Source organism: Chrysemys picta, chromosome 1 (assembly GCF_011386835.1).
Source record: "Chrysemys picta bellii isolate R12L10 chromosome 1, ASM1138683v2, whole genome shotgun sequence".
NCBI lineage: Eukaryota > Metazoa > Chordata > Testudines > Emydidae > Chrysemys > Chrysemys picta.
This window is the reverse complement of record NC_088791.1, coordinates 208764912-208778188: the sequence shown is the minus strand read 5'-3', so window position 1 is coordinate 208778188 and position 13277 is coordinate 208764912. Positions and strand designations below refer to the sequence as shown.

At 46.4% G+C, this 13277-nt stretch overlaps 1 long non-coding RNA gene across 1 annotated transcript in view; it reads right to left on the bottom strand.

The window, feature by feature from the left end:
- Positions 1–8279: 8279 nt before the first annotated feature.
- Positions 8280–13277, bottom strand: part of LOC135983939 (uncharacterized) — a 29878-nt gene continuing 24880 nt past the window's right edge. The window contains exon 2 of the long non-coding RNA XR_010601801.1: positions 8280–9178. This is a non-coding gene — a long non-coding RNA (uncharacterized LOC135983939). The remainder of the gene's footprint in view (positions 9179–13277) is intronic.

Below are 13277 nucleotides of genomic sequence, written 5' to 3'. Positions count from 1 at the left end.
TCAAATACTATACTCAGTCATCACCTTCTGCAGTTTGAGCTGGAGGCCCCTCTCTTGTTGCAATGAGGGACACATTTTAACTTCAATGGGACTTAAACAAATACTTCATTTAAGGACATGTTTAATTAAGTATATTGCTGAATAGGGATGGATTTTGCCACCTGCTTAAATGCTTTGCTGAATCAGGGTCTTAGCAGGTAATGGAGGCACATACACCATTCTGAGGATAGGACAAGAAGCCATGGGCTTAAATTGCAGCAAGGGAGGTTTAGGTTGGATATTAGGAAAAACTTCCTGTCAGGGTGGTTAAGCACTGAAATAAATTGCCTAGGGAGGTTGTGGAATCTCCATCACTGGAGCTTTTTAAAAAGAGGTTAGAGAAACACCTGTCAGGAATGGTCTAGATAATTACTCCTGCCACGAGTACAGGGGACTGGACTAGAGACCTCTCAAGGTCCCTTCCAGTTCTATGATTCTGTCAATGCTGGCCTCATAGACTCTGACATTTTGTCCTCAGCTAGGGACAGGATGGCGATCTCCCAAGCTCTCACACAGTTCCCACAACATGCATAGACACAGCTCACTTTGTTTTCCCTTCTCCTGTGCAGCCAGTCCTCCATACATAATTTCCTAGGGCTCCTTCATGTGGCTGCTCTCCCCTGGAGTTCCATCCTAGCCCTACTCCTCTACAGGTGATTTCTCCTCCTGCTTAATGTTGCCATCAGACGGTGGTGCTCCAGCAGACTTCTGTTGTGTCCTAGGCCATCCTTTTTGTTCTTGCCTCTTATTCATGGCCTCCAGCAGCTCCCTTTGATGGGTTTCTGACTGCTGTTTGTTCTTCCGTCTAAGGGTTTTTATACTGCTGCCCCACTGCTATAATGTTTGAGCTCCTTTCACATAAAATCAATGAGCGATTGAGATGTCCTTCATGGGATATATGGAGTATCTGGCTCTTTTCCCTTTTGGGGGGTATAAAAGCTCTGCTTGTCAGGGTTCTGTTTTTCTGTTTGCTTTCTGTTTTAGAGGGTTAGTGTTGTGATTGTCGTGGTTGTTCTGATGGAGAGGCTTTGTCAAAGAGGAAGGTTGTGCAGCATTTCCTAAAGACAGTGAGACTCTGGGTTATATTAATCTCCTCTGGAAGTTTATGCCATAGCCACAAGAATGCTTTGCCTCCAACTTTCTCATGTTTCATCCTAGGCCTTGGGATATCAGTTTCACTTGCAGCTAAACCAAGTCCAGCACTCATTGCTGGCATCTTTTGTGAGCAACAGGTAACTCGCATAGTTTAGATATGGCCCTCCTGTGATGTCTACTCCTTAGCCTCTACTTCTCAAGGCTCCCTTAGGTTGCAGCTGGCGCTGTGACTGTGGGAAATACCTGCAGCCTTTATTAACTTTGTATTACCTTCAGTACTAGTGGATTTCATGTATACTGTGTGGCAGGAGTATAGGGTGCCGTGTGTGGGTACATATATGGTATGTCCAGAGGACTGTGGATCAGACCAGGGCAGTACTGACTTCTTGATTGAGCCAGGGTCACCATAACCTCAGTTGCTTTCAGCAAACAGGGCGAGGCGTTTTTCCAAATGCTTTTGTAAACAACAGTTTTGGTTTGTAAGAAATGTTATTTAATGCCTGAAAGGAGGTTTGGGGCAAGGAGATATTAACCACTCCAGGTAGCTCTCTTTTAAGTCAAGAACCACCAGAGAGAAAGAATTGGTTAGGAGTTATAAAACGCTGTCTTTGAGAATGAATTTGTGGTATGCAACGACTGAGCGAGCTAGTGACAGGCCCTCTAAGGAGAGAGTGATCTCTTAATCGAGAAGTGCTCAAGCAGCTGGTGAGCACCTGAAGGATTACATTACTGCATAATAGCAACAGGGACAAGAACCTGCCTGGGTTACAGTATGCTGCATGGAGGAGCACTGTACCCAGCAGGCATTTTTAGGGGCATTGTATCTAAACCAGGCATAGTGGCTTTAAGGATCCTAGAGAAGCATGGCCGGTGCGGTCCCTGCTACATCTTTTTACAAGAGGCAGAAGTAGAAACCCTGGCTACCAGCTCTTCTGGTGAATATCAGGATGTGTGGGGCCATGACGGGGTTGTTTGGGGGAGGAAATGCCTGTATTAGCCTGGAAAGTCTTTGCACTCGGAGTACAAGGAGTGGGATTGTGTCTAGCTGCTACAGTGTTGTAAGGTGTGGGAAGCCTCTTTGCACCCCTGCACAGGGTCAAACACAATTTCATTCCTTCACCACCACCTGCTGTAACAACTGTGCTTACTTTTCCATACGTTGGCTTCTTCCAGCTTGATTCCCACTGTTCGTATTGCAGAGGTATCAGTACCAGTGTGTGTGTCTATTAAGAAAAAGTGAATTCCTTACCTGTGAATTTGTTTGCTTCAGGATTCAGTGTGCATTTGTCCCAACCAGGCTGGGTAATGAGTTATTGATTCCTGCCTCTGGCCATTCTCTTTGTAAGGTACACAATTAAGGAACCCATTCAGTGAACAGGCAGAGCTGAGAGTAATTATACAGCTGCTTTTTAATGCTGAAAATTATCTCTATTGTGTGGACTATATCCATGCTGTTAATGGCTGTGGGAATAACAAATGTGATAGCTGTAAGCAATAAGATGTGCTAAACAACATGTGTTTCAGGGAGAGCAGTGAACATCCTGAGAACACTGAGTGAAATTCCCCCTCACTGAGGAGGCCAGCAGAAAGCCTCTGCCATCCTGATCCTGCTTAAGTCCTGTTTTGAGCAACCTATTCTGGGGGCTGAAGCTGGACTCATGCGATGACCAGGCCTTGGGCTGGTCCTTTGCTCATGGATGAATTTTACCCACTCTGAGGAACAAACCCAAAGGCTGAGTGGATTCAACCATCCAAACAGCACTGGGCCAATCTCAGAAATCTTGTAGATTTGTCTAGGTTTGGAGAAGCCGAAGTTTCCCTAAATTATGGATGCTTGTCCAGAGCATATCACAAATTCTGAGGCCTACAAATGGGCTAGGTGTCAAAGTAAACCAACTGAAATGCAGTAGTTAACATAAAGAAACTACCAGTGTAGTGCAGAAGAGGGGAAAAGTGTATTTCTGGTCTGAGATGGAGCCTGATTAAGAGTGGGAGGGGAGTAGTTTAACTCACGTTATTGTAATGATGCTTAAATTGCACCACTGACTTCTTTGTCCCCAATCTTAAATAATGTTAATGAAAGAGGTATTCCAACATGAGTCTCTGGGCAGACTGAAAAGCATCCCCGTATCACTTGCACTCTCACAATGTAGCATGCAGAATTCCATCTCCTTGACTGAGCTGTTGAAATGAAGTTTTCTACTTTTTAGCAAAAGTCGAGCAAAATCCATGACAAGGCAGGTGAAAGGTGTGAAAATAAAATAAAATAAAGTTAATAGACATTTTCAACAATCAAATAATCCTGAGGAATGAGGTGGTTCTTATAATTTTATCCAAGCCAGTTCGCTTACTCCTATCACAAGGTCCAAACAGCCTCTTAGAAAATATGCTGCCCGGGCATTTGAGTGCTGCTACAACATTAAGATAAGTTAGACAAGAAAATGTGTTACCTCTGTGTGTATATATATATGGCCTGCTTCTGGACTTCTATGGGTGTAGAGGGGTCCTGAACACCTTGTGAGATCAGACCCTTCCTGGGGAATTAATGACACTAGCATGGTGTGCTTAACACAAATGAAACTGTCTGGGTGGCAGTGAACGTCCTAAAGCAATTTCTTTATAGTCTATAACAAAAGTACTAAAAAAGGAAATTCTCAGAGAAATAGTACAGTGCTACCAAATATTCACTTATCTGAACTACTGACAGGTAATGGAACAATTTACAAACTGGAACAATTTACAAAAGGTCATAGAGGATTGTCCATCACTCTCCATTTTTAAATCAAGATTGGATGGTCTTCTAAAAGACATGATCTAGGAATGATTTTGGTGACGTTCTATAGCTTGTGTTGTACAGCAGTTCAGACTAGAGGATCACAGTGGTTCCTTGTGGGCTTTATGAATCTATGAATGTGGCAGAAGGAACTTTAAATAATATTGACTGTAGTCTGTATTGCTTTACATTCAATATACCATGTGTGATAAATGAAGGGACGGGGGGTAGCTCCCTTTTATGGACACCCAGCCAACCAGTAGCTATAAAATCCCTCTTCGTAGCTGTTTTAATTGCTTTACTTGTAAAGGGTTAAAAAGTCTCACTGCTATGCATAGGTAAAAGGAAGTGAGTGGGCACCTGGCCAAAAGAGCCAATGGGAAGACTAGAACTTTTTAAAATTGAAACAAGACTCTCCTTTTGTCTGTCTGTTGTTTTCTCCCGGGGAGAGGAGGACAGGGCAGAGCTATGCCGTAAGAAGCTTGGGCCAGGTATGAAAAAATCATCAGTATCATACCTAGAAACTACTAATTTAAAACCCCAGATATGTAAGTAGATCAGGAAATGTCTAGGAAGATGTGATTAGGTTTATTCCTTTTATTTCGTTATGGCTTGTGGATTCCTCTGCGCTAACCCAAGGTGCTTTTGTTTTGCTTGTAACCTTTAAGGTGGACCTCAAGAAAGCTATTCCTGATGCTTAATCCTTGTAGTTGCTCTTTTAAAATCTAGCAATAGCCCGAGTTCCCAGATATATTTTCTTTCTTTATTAATCAAATTTACCTTTTTTAAGAACAGAATTGGATTTTTGTGTCTTAAGAGGTTTGTCACATGTTGTTTAATTAGCTAGTGGCAACAGCTGATTTCCCTTTTTTTTTCTTCTTGGCTTTTCCTCAGAGTGGGGGTGAAAGGGCTTGAGGGTACCCAACAAGAAGGAATTCCCAAGTGCGCCTTCCTAGGCTCTCAAAGGGGTTCTGCACTTAGGTGGTGGCAGCATCTACCAATCAAGGTCAGAAAAAAGCTGTAACCTTGTGAGTTTAATACAAGCCTGGAGTGGCCAGTATTAATTTTTAGAATCCTTGCGGGCCCCCACCTTCTGCAGTCGAAGTGCCAGAGTGGAGAATTAGCCTTGACACTATCTGCGACCCCAATGACTCTTTAAGGGACAAAAAGAAGGCTCACTTATGCACAATCGTGTCTCCATTTGTATATGTAATTACCATGACTGTACATGTAAATCAGGTATTTACAGACGCACAAGCAGGAGAGCGCAAGAGGGGAGGACTCCTGTCTCATGCTGAGAAAGAGGGACGATCGATGAGTTATCTTAAGTGCCTATACACAAATGCAAGAAGCCTGGGAAACAAGCAGGGAGAACTGGAAGTCCTGGCACAGTCAGGGAACTATGATGTGATTGGAATAACAGAGACTTGGTGGGATAACTCACATGACTGGAGTACTGTCATGGATGGATATAAACTGTTCAGGAAGGACAGGCAGGGCAGAAAAGGTGGGGGAGTTGCGTTGTATGTAAGAGAGGAGTATGACTGCTCAGAGCTCCGGTATGAAACTGCAGAAAAACCTGAGAGTCTCTGGATAAAGTTGAGAAGTGTGAGCAACAAGGGTGATGTCGGGGTTGGAGTCTGCTATAGACCACCAGACCAGGGGGATGAGGTGGACGAGGCTTTCTTCTGGCAACTAGCAGAAGTTGCTAGATCGCAGGCCCTGGTTCTCATGGGAGACTTTAATCACCCTGATATCTGCTGGGAGAGCAATACAGCGGTGCACAGGCAATCCAGGAAATTCTTGGATAGTCTAGGGGACAATTTCCTGGTGCAAGTGCTGGAGGAACCAACTAGGGGCAAAGCTTTTCTTGACCTGCTACTCACAAACAGAGAAGAACTAGTAGGGGAAGCAAAAGTGGATGGGAACCTGGGAGGCAGTGACCATGAGATGGTCGAGTTCAGGATCCTGACACAAGGAAGAAAGGAGAGCAGCAGAATACGGACCCTGGACTTCAGAAGAGCAGACTTTGACTCCCTCAGGGAACAGATGGGCAGGATCCCCTGGGAGAATAACATGAAGGGCAAAGGGGTCCAGGAGAGCTGGCTGTATTTTAAAGAATCCTTATTGAGGTTGCAGGAACAAACCATCCCGATGTGTAGAAAGAATAGTAAATATGGCAGGCGACCAGCTTGGCTAAACAGTGAAATCCTTGCTGATCTTAAACGCAAAAAAGAAGCTTACAAGAAGTGGAAGATTGGACAAATGACCAGGGAGGAGTATAAAAATATTGCTCAGGCGTGCAGGAGTGAAATCAGGAAGGCCAAATCACACTTGGAGTTGCAGTTAGCAAGAGATGTTAAGAGTAACAAGAAGGGTTTCTTCAGGTATGTTAGCAACAAGAAGAAAATCAAGGAAAGTGTGGGCCCCTTACTGAATGAGGGAGGCAACCTAGTGACCGAGGATGTGGAAAAAGCTAATGTACTCAATGATTTTTTTGCCTCTGTCTTCACGAACAAGGTCAGCTCCCAGACTGCTGCACTGGGCAGTACAGCATGGGGAGAAGGTGACCAACCCTCTGTGGAGAAAGAAGTGGTTCGGGACTATTTAGAAAAACTGGACGTGCACAAGTCCATGGGGCCGGATGCGCTGCATCCGAGGGTGCTAAAGGAGTTGGCGGGTGAGATTGCAAAGCCATTAGCCATTATTTTTGAAAACTCATGGCGATCGGGGGAGGTTCCAGATGACTGGAAAAAGGCTAATGTAGTGCCCATCTTTAAAAAAGGGAAGAAGGAGGATCCGGGGAACTACAGGCCAGTCAGCCTCACCTCAGTCCCTGGAAAAATCATGGAGCAGGTCCTCAAGGAATCAATTATGAAACATTTAGAGGAGAGGAAAGTGATCAGGAACAGTCAGCATGGATTCACGAAGGGGAAGTCGTGCCTGACTAACCTAATTGCCTTCTATGATGAGATAACTGGCTCTGTGGATGAGGGGAAAGCAGTGGATGTGTTATTCCTTGACTTTAGCAAAGCTTTTGATACGGTCTCCCACAGTATTCTTGCCGCCAAGTTAAAGAAGTATGGGCTGGATGAATGGACTGTAAGGTGGATAGAAAGCTGGCTAGATCGTCGGGCTCAACGGGTAGTGATCAATGGCTCCATGTCTAGTTGGCAGCCGGTTTCAAGCGGAGTGCCCCAAGGGTCGGTCCTGGGGCCGGTTTTGTTTAATATCTTTATTAATGACCTGGAGGATGGTGTGGACTGCACTCTCAGCAAGTTTGCAGATGACACTAAACTAGGAGGCGTGGTAGATACACTAGAGGGTAGGGATCGGATACAGAGGGACCTAGACAAATTAGAAGATTGGGCCGAAAAAAACCTGATGAGGTTCAACAAGGACAAGTGCAGAGTCCTGCACTTAGGACGGAAGAATCCCATGCACTGCTACAGACTAGGGACCGAATGGCTAGGTAGCAGTTCTGCAGAAAAGGACCTAGGGGTCACAGTGGACGAGAAGCTGGATATGAGTCAACAGTGTGCTCTTGTTGCCAAGAAGGCTAACGGCATTTTGGGCTGTATAAGTAGGGGCATTGCCAGCAGATCGAGGGACGTGATCGTTCCCCTTTATTCGACATTGGTGAGGCCTCATCTGGAATACTGTGTCCAGTTTTGGGCCCCACACTACAAGAAGGATGTGGAAAAATTGGAAAGAGTCCAGCGGAGGGCAACAAAAATGATTAGGGGTCTGGAGCACATGACTTATGAGGAGAGGCTGAGGGAACTGGGATTGTTTAGTCTCCAGAAGAGAAGAATGAGGGGGGATTTGATAGCAGCCTTCAACTACCTGAAGGGGGGTTCCAAAGAGGATGGAGCTCGGCTGTTCTCAGTGGTGGCAGATGACAGAACAAGGAGCAATGGTCTCAAGTTGCAGTGGGGGAGGTCCAGGTTGGATATCAGGAAAAACTATTTCACTAGGAGGGTGGTGAAACACTGGAATGCGTTACCTAGGGAGGAGGTGGAATCTCCTTCCTTAGGAGTTTTTAAGGCCCGGCTTGACAAAGCCCTGGCTGGGATGATTTAGCTGGGAATTGGTCCTGCTTTGAGCAGGGGGTTGGACTAGATGACCTCTTGAGGTCCCTTCCAACTCTGATATTCTATGATTCTATGATTCTAAACAGCCAGTTAAGTGCCAAAATGGTAATTTGCAGTGACAAATACCATAATTTGTGTGTGCAATCACAACAACTGGGTGCAGAACAATGTGTAACTGCACACACAAATGGACCTCTACAAAACGTAGTCTTTAGTGGGGACTTTTGATGTGGAGTATAAGAGTAAGAAGAAAAAGCAAAGTAACTATTACAAACAAACACATTTTATTTATTTATTAATGCACTGGTTTTCATTGTTAGACTTATCCAGCTGGTCAGAATTTGTGAGGGAGTGTGAGTTTATGGGCATTCACTTTAATACTCTTAACTATGATGATGCAAGCAGCATAATATTGGGACACCCCCCCACCAGAGCCTCTTCATGCTAGGTGAAAGAGCCAGAGCAGTGTAAAGAGGCTTTAAAAGCCTCAGTTCTGGCTGAGGGAGAATGCCCTGGAGGCAGGCACTGCAAATGACAGCCAGATGGACTGCCTTCTAAGGACCCCCTCACAAGTCCTGGGGCATTTTGGGGTGGGGTTGGGGCTAGGGGAAGGAGAGGCATGTCAGGGGCAAGGCCACAAAACTGCAGAGATCCTGTACAATGCTGCAGCCCATAGGGAAGTACCAGGAAGGCTGCTGTAACTTTGAGAGGCCCCTAGGGCTGTCTAAGTTATGCTGGGGGGGCTCTCCAGACCCTGGAGCAGCCCAGAATCGGGGAGAACAATATAGGTGGCAAAGCTACAATAGCCCCCTTCTTCCTGCAGGTTGAACGTCACCCTTGTTTGTAGTTATTTCTGCACTACTGGAAACAATGGATTTTAATGCCAATGCCCACAATTTATGGCAACATTCCTCCACAGCTGCAGTGCAGAACAATATTTTTTAACTGTCATTACAACAAGTGTTTGAATGTACCAAAAATTTAAACTAGAAAGAAGGGAGTACATATTGTACAGCAGTTTTGTATTGTCCTTCCAAAAGTCTTGTTGTGGATACAACTGTTCTGTTGGAAAGTTCTTTATTCTCTCGTTAGCTGGGTATACAACGACCACCGAATAACCATCTCCATGTCAGGGCCCACACACTGCTCAGCCTTGCAGAAATCAGGAAAACTGTCCCTAAGAAAAAGAGGGAGATTTTTATTGGCCTTGACCTACAAAGGGATTTTCAACACAAGGCCACATGCTGTTACAGGAAAAGGGCACCTTTTTGTGTCTTTTGCTTTTAAAACAAATCCTGGCCTTTCCACAGGTTGCACCCACTGCTGGAGGAGAGAATGAGGGGGCTTTCCATTTAGATATTGGGAAGGGATTGAGTGTTGTGCAACAACACAGAAATCAGAAATGTTAGGGCTTGTTTTTGTTTAACATCCCCACACCATTTTCACCTGAACCAATATCATAAACCAAAAACCTCTCTGTATGATTTAGCTCATAAGTAACAGGTGCGGGCCTCAAGTGGTGGATCTCACTCCTGGGTATTCCACAAACTGGGGGGGAAATCCCTAGGCCTCCCCCCAATCACTGGGAGTTTCGGAATGGACTTCAGCGGGGCCGAGATTCCCCCCCTGGAGTTATTTTATTAATATTTTTAATACTTTCCCACTTTCACTTGGGGCTCTCTCTGCTGCTTAGTGCTATTGGCTCGTTGTCATACAGTACAGCTAAACACTAGATTTTCTGCATGGATACAACAGTGTACAGTAAATGCTGGGCAGTGTTGTGTAAAGGAACCACTTTAAAACTCTCGTTATAGGTCCCTGCTGGGTGTCAGAAGCATTATCCAACAGTTTATCTCAGCCATGCTATACTATAAACTAAAGACCTTAGCCTGCAAATTTCAAGCAATTCCTGAGAAGCTCTGAAATCCCTCAACTCCCATGGAAAGCGGTGGGAGTCAAGAGCACTCAGTTACCTCTAAGTGGGGCTCAGTACCCTTAGGATCAGGCTCTAAGAGTTCCTCTGGACCCAACAGGCAAAAGAAGCCTCCCGCCTGCCCTAGCTCTGCGTGGCTCCCAGAAGCGGCTGCCAGGTTGCTGCGGCCCCTAGGCGCTGGGGCGGCTAGGGAAGTTCTTGCACTGCCCTTGCCCTGCGTACTGGCTCCGCAGCTCCCATTAGCTGGGAGCTGCGGGGGGCAGTGCCTGCAGGCGTGAAGGTAGCGCGCACCATGCAGGGCTGCCTGGCCACCCATGTTCCTAGAGGCTGCAGGGTCTTGGCAGCTGCTTCCTCAGAGCCACGGTAAGCGCCGCCAGGACCCCACACTTCCCCCCTGCACTCCAAGCCCCTGGTCCAGCCTGGAGCCCTCCTCCTGCACCCCAAACTCCTCATCCCCAGCCAGAGCCCTCACCCCCGGCCTAGCCCAGAGCCTCGTCCTGCACCCCAAACCGCTCATCCCCAGCTGGAGCCCTCACACCCCCCTGCACCCCAACCCTCTGGCTCAGCCCAGCTTCCCCTCCTGCACCCCAAACCCCTCATCTCCAGCCCAGAGCCCATACCCCCTCCCACATCCCAACCCCCTGCCCCAGCCTGGTGAAAGTGAGTGAGGGTGGGAAAGAGTGAGCGATGGAGGGAGGGAATGGAGCAAATGGGGGCAGGGCCTTGGAGAAGGGGCAGGGCAGGTCGGGGTTGTTCAGTTTTGTGTGATTAGAAAGTTTGCATCCCTATGTTAGCAGCAGCAGCTCTTGACAAGTTGAGGTTAGTATTTATATGTAACTATTGCTCCTTGTTCTTTGACTCAATAATATTCTCCAGAGCAGCTGGCTGGGATTTGTGCAGCTAGCCTTGGTCTGGTAGAGCTGTCTCATTCTGTTCTACAGGGTGGGAGGGAGGGAGGGAAGGAATGAAAAAAGGTCTTTTGTTGTCCTGGTAATTGTTTTTCAAAATTTGGCAAATTTACAGCCTTTTCACAATCCACAGAAAAATAGACTCCCAACAGTTCTGACATTGCTCTGGATCACCCACTTCTGCCACATGTCTGGAAATGAACTTCTCATCTGCGACAGCACTGACAATGAATTTATAGAGAGAGAGAGAGAGCTCTGTTTCAAGACCTAAAGAAAAGCCTTTGTGCTGTAACTCCCAGAGATGCTGCAGTGAATTAGAGGACCATGCATTATAGAAAAGGGTCAAATGCTGGTCCCAGTCATCTTTTGAAAATCATTACCAGAGGACTGAAGTTCTTTTCAAAATGAAGTCTGCCCATGGTCCATTAAGTTATTTCACAGGGCAGCCTTCTTGTTCCTATTGTTCTCTTTGATATTTACTGTAGATGATATTTACCCTAATGGAGTCTCCTGATTTTAGCAGAGGGATCCAGAATCATCAGCTAATACAAAAAAATACAGTACTTAACTAGTAAAGAATGTAGGTACTCTTGCATAGTACAGTACCTTTCTCCACAAGTAGTCCTGCTGATTTCCATAACTGTGGAAGAAGGTATAATGCAATCTGGCCCACAGAAAAGAAAAATATATCCAATACCTTTAGGAAACATACAGTCAGACATGGCAAGCATGATTTGTTACCGTCTATCCTTTATCCCCCCTTCCCCTAACTCTCAGCCTGTTTCCTTCCTTCCTTCTTAAGTATTCTACGGCCCCAGCCCTGCAAACAATTATGTGTTTGAGTAAATCTACACACATGAATAACCTCAGAGGGGTTCTGCACAAGTGCAAAGGTCCATTCACATTAATCCAATTGCAGGATTGAGGTGTTGCATTGTAAACTGTGGGGCACAGTACCATTTTTAATCTGTCTCTGAAGTAGCTAGCACCCTTGGGCTCTGTATAAATAAATACTGCTACTTAAGATTTCCTAGTTCTTACAAACGATGTCTTTAAAGTATTAAAGGGACACCCTCAACTTATTTCATCTCCACTCAGTGGCACGCGCAGAAATTTAAATTTGAGCCCTTTTGGAAGGGCACGTTCAACACACACAAATGAAAGGTGAGTGAGACCCCCCTCCAATTTCTTGGGATGCCTCTGGCAGGAACACCCAGCAGTGAGGAGGCAGTGGCACTCTTCGTGTCCCTGCAGTCCAGGGAGGGAGGAAGCAGCAGGGAGGCTGGCTGAGCTTCTCCTCCACCTCTACTCCTACCCTGCTGCTTCTCTTTCCCTGCTACTGGAGTCCCAGCGGCTGCTGCCTGCTTTGCAGACCACTCACTGGTCGGGGGAGCAGGCAGAGGCCAACAGGTGGAACTCCAGCAGCCAGGAAGGAGAAGCAGCAGCTGTAAGCATGGGGGGAGGAGAAGTTTCCCTCCCCAGGCTGCTGGGAGGCACGGAGATTTGGGGGTTGGGCATGCCCCTGCTTGCTCACCCTTGTACACGTCCCTGTTTCCACCTGAAGACTTTGTGCACACTATTGTTAGTGCACCTTGTAGCTGAAAGAAACTGAAGAAAAACAATTCTATTTTTCAATTTGTGCATTTGGCAGGACTCTGCATATAGTTCTATTGTTTTTGTGATAATCAGTGTGTAACACCCTGGTCTGTGTGTTACATCTGCCTGATCCACAGAGAATAGGAGTCTGTGACAGACCCAGCTACAATCTTTATCAGTAGAGATTCAGTGCTTTTGTAACCCCGACAGACCCCGGTCATCGGGCAGGATCGAATCTGGGACCTCTGGAGCAAGGGCCGGCTCCAGGGTTTTGGCTGCCTCAAGCAGCCAAACCAAAAACAAACAAAACAAAAAAAAGCCGCTATTGCGATCTGCGGCGGCAATTCGGCAGGAGGTCCTTCACTCCCAGGCGGAGTGAGGGACCATCCGCCGAATTCCTGGACGTGCCGCCCCTCTCCGGAGCGGCCGCCCCAAGCACCTGCTTGAGAAGCTGGTGCCTGGAGCCGGCCCTTTCTGGAGCTTAATATATGAGCCTCTACTGCATAAGCTAAAAGCCAAGCCATATACCTGTTAGCTAAGGCTGTAGAGCAGACTCATCTCTCTCTCTTGCTTGTGGACAGAACACCATGCCCAGGAGGTGTGTGGGTTACACTTTCAGTTCTGGATGCACCTGGTGCAAGCCCTACTGTCAGACATCACTTAAGTGGTGGCAATAATAGACTTCCATCTCTCTAGATTTAAAAAAAAAAAAAAAAATAGGGATGCATAACCCACACTGACCAGTGGGTTACAAGTGACTCCCAGACCCAGGCAATTAGTATGATGATCTCACTCTCTGCACGTTATTCCTTGGGTCCAGTAACAGCTGCAGTGAAACT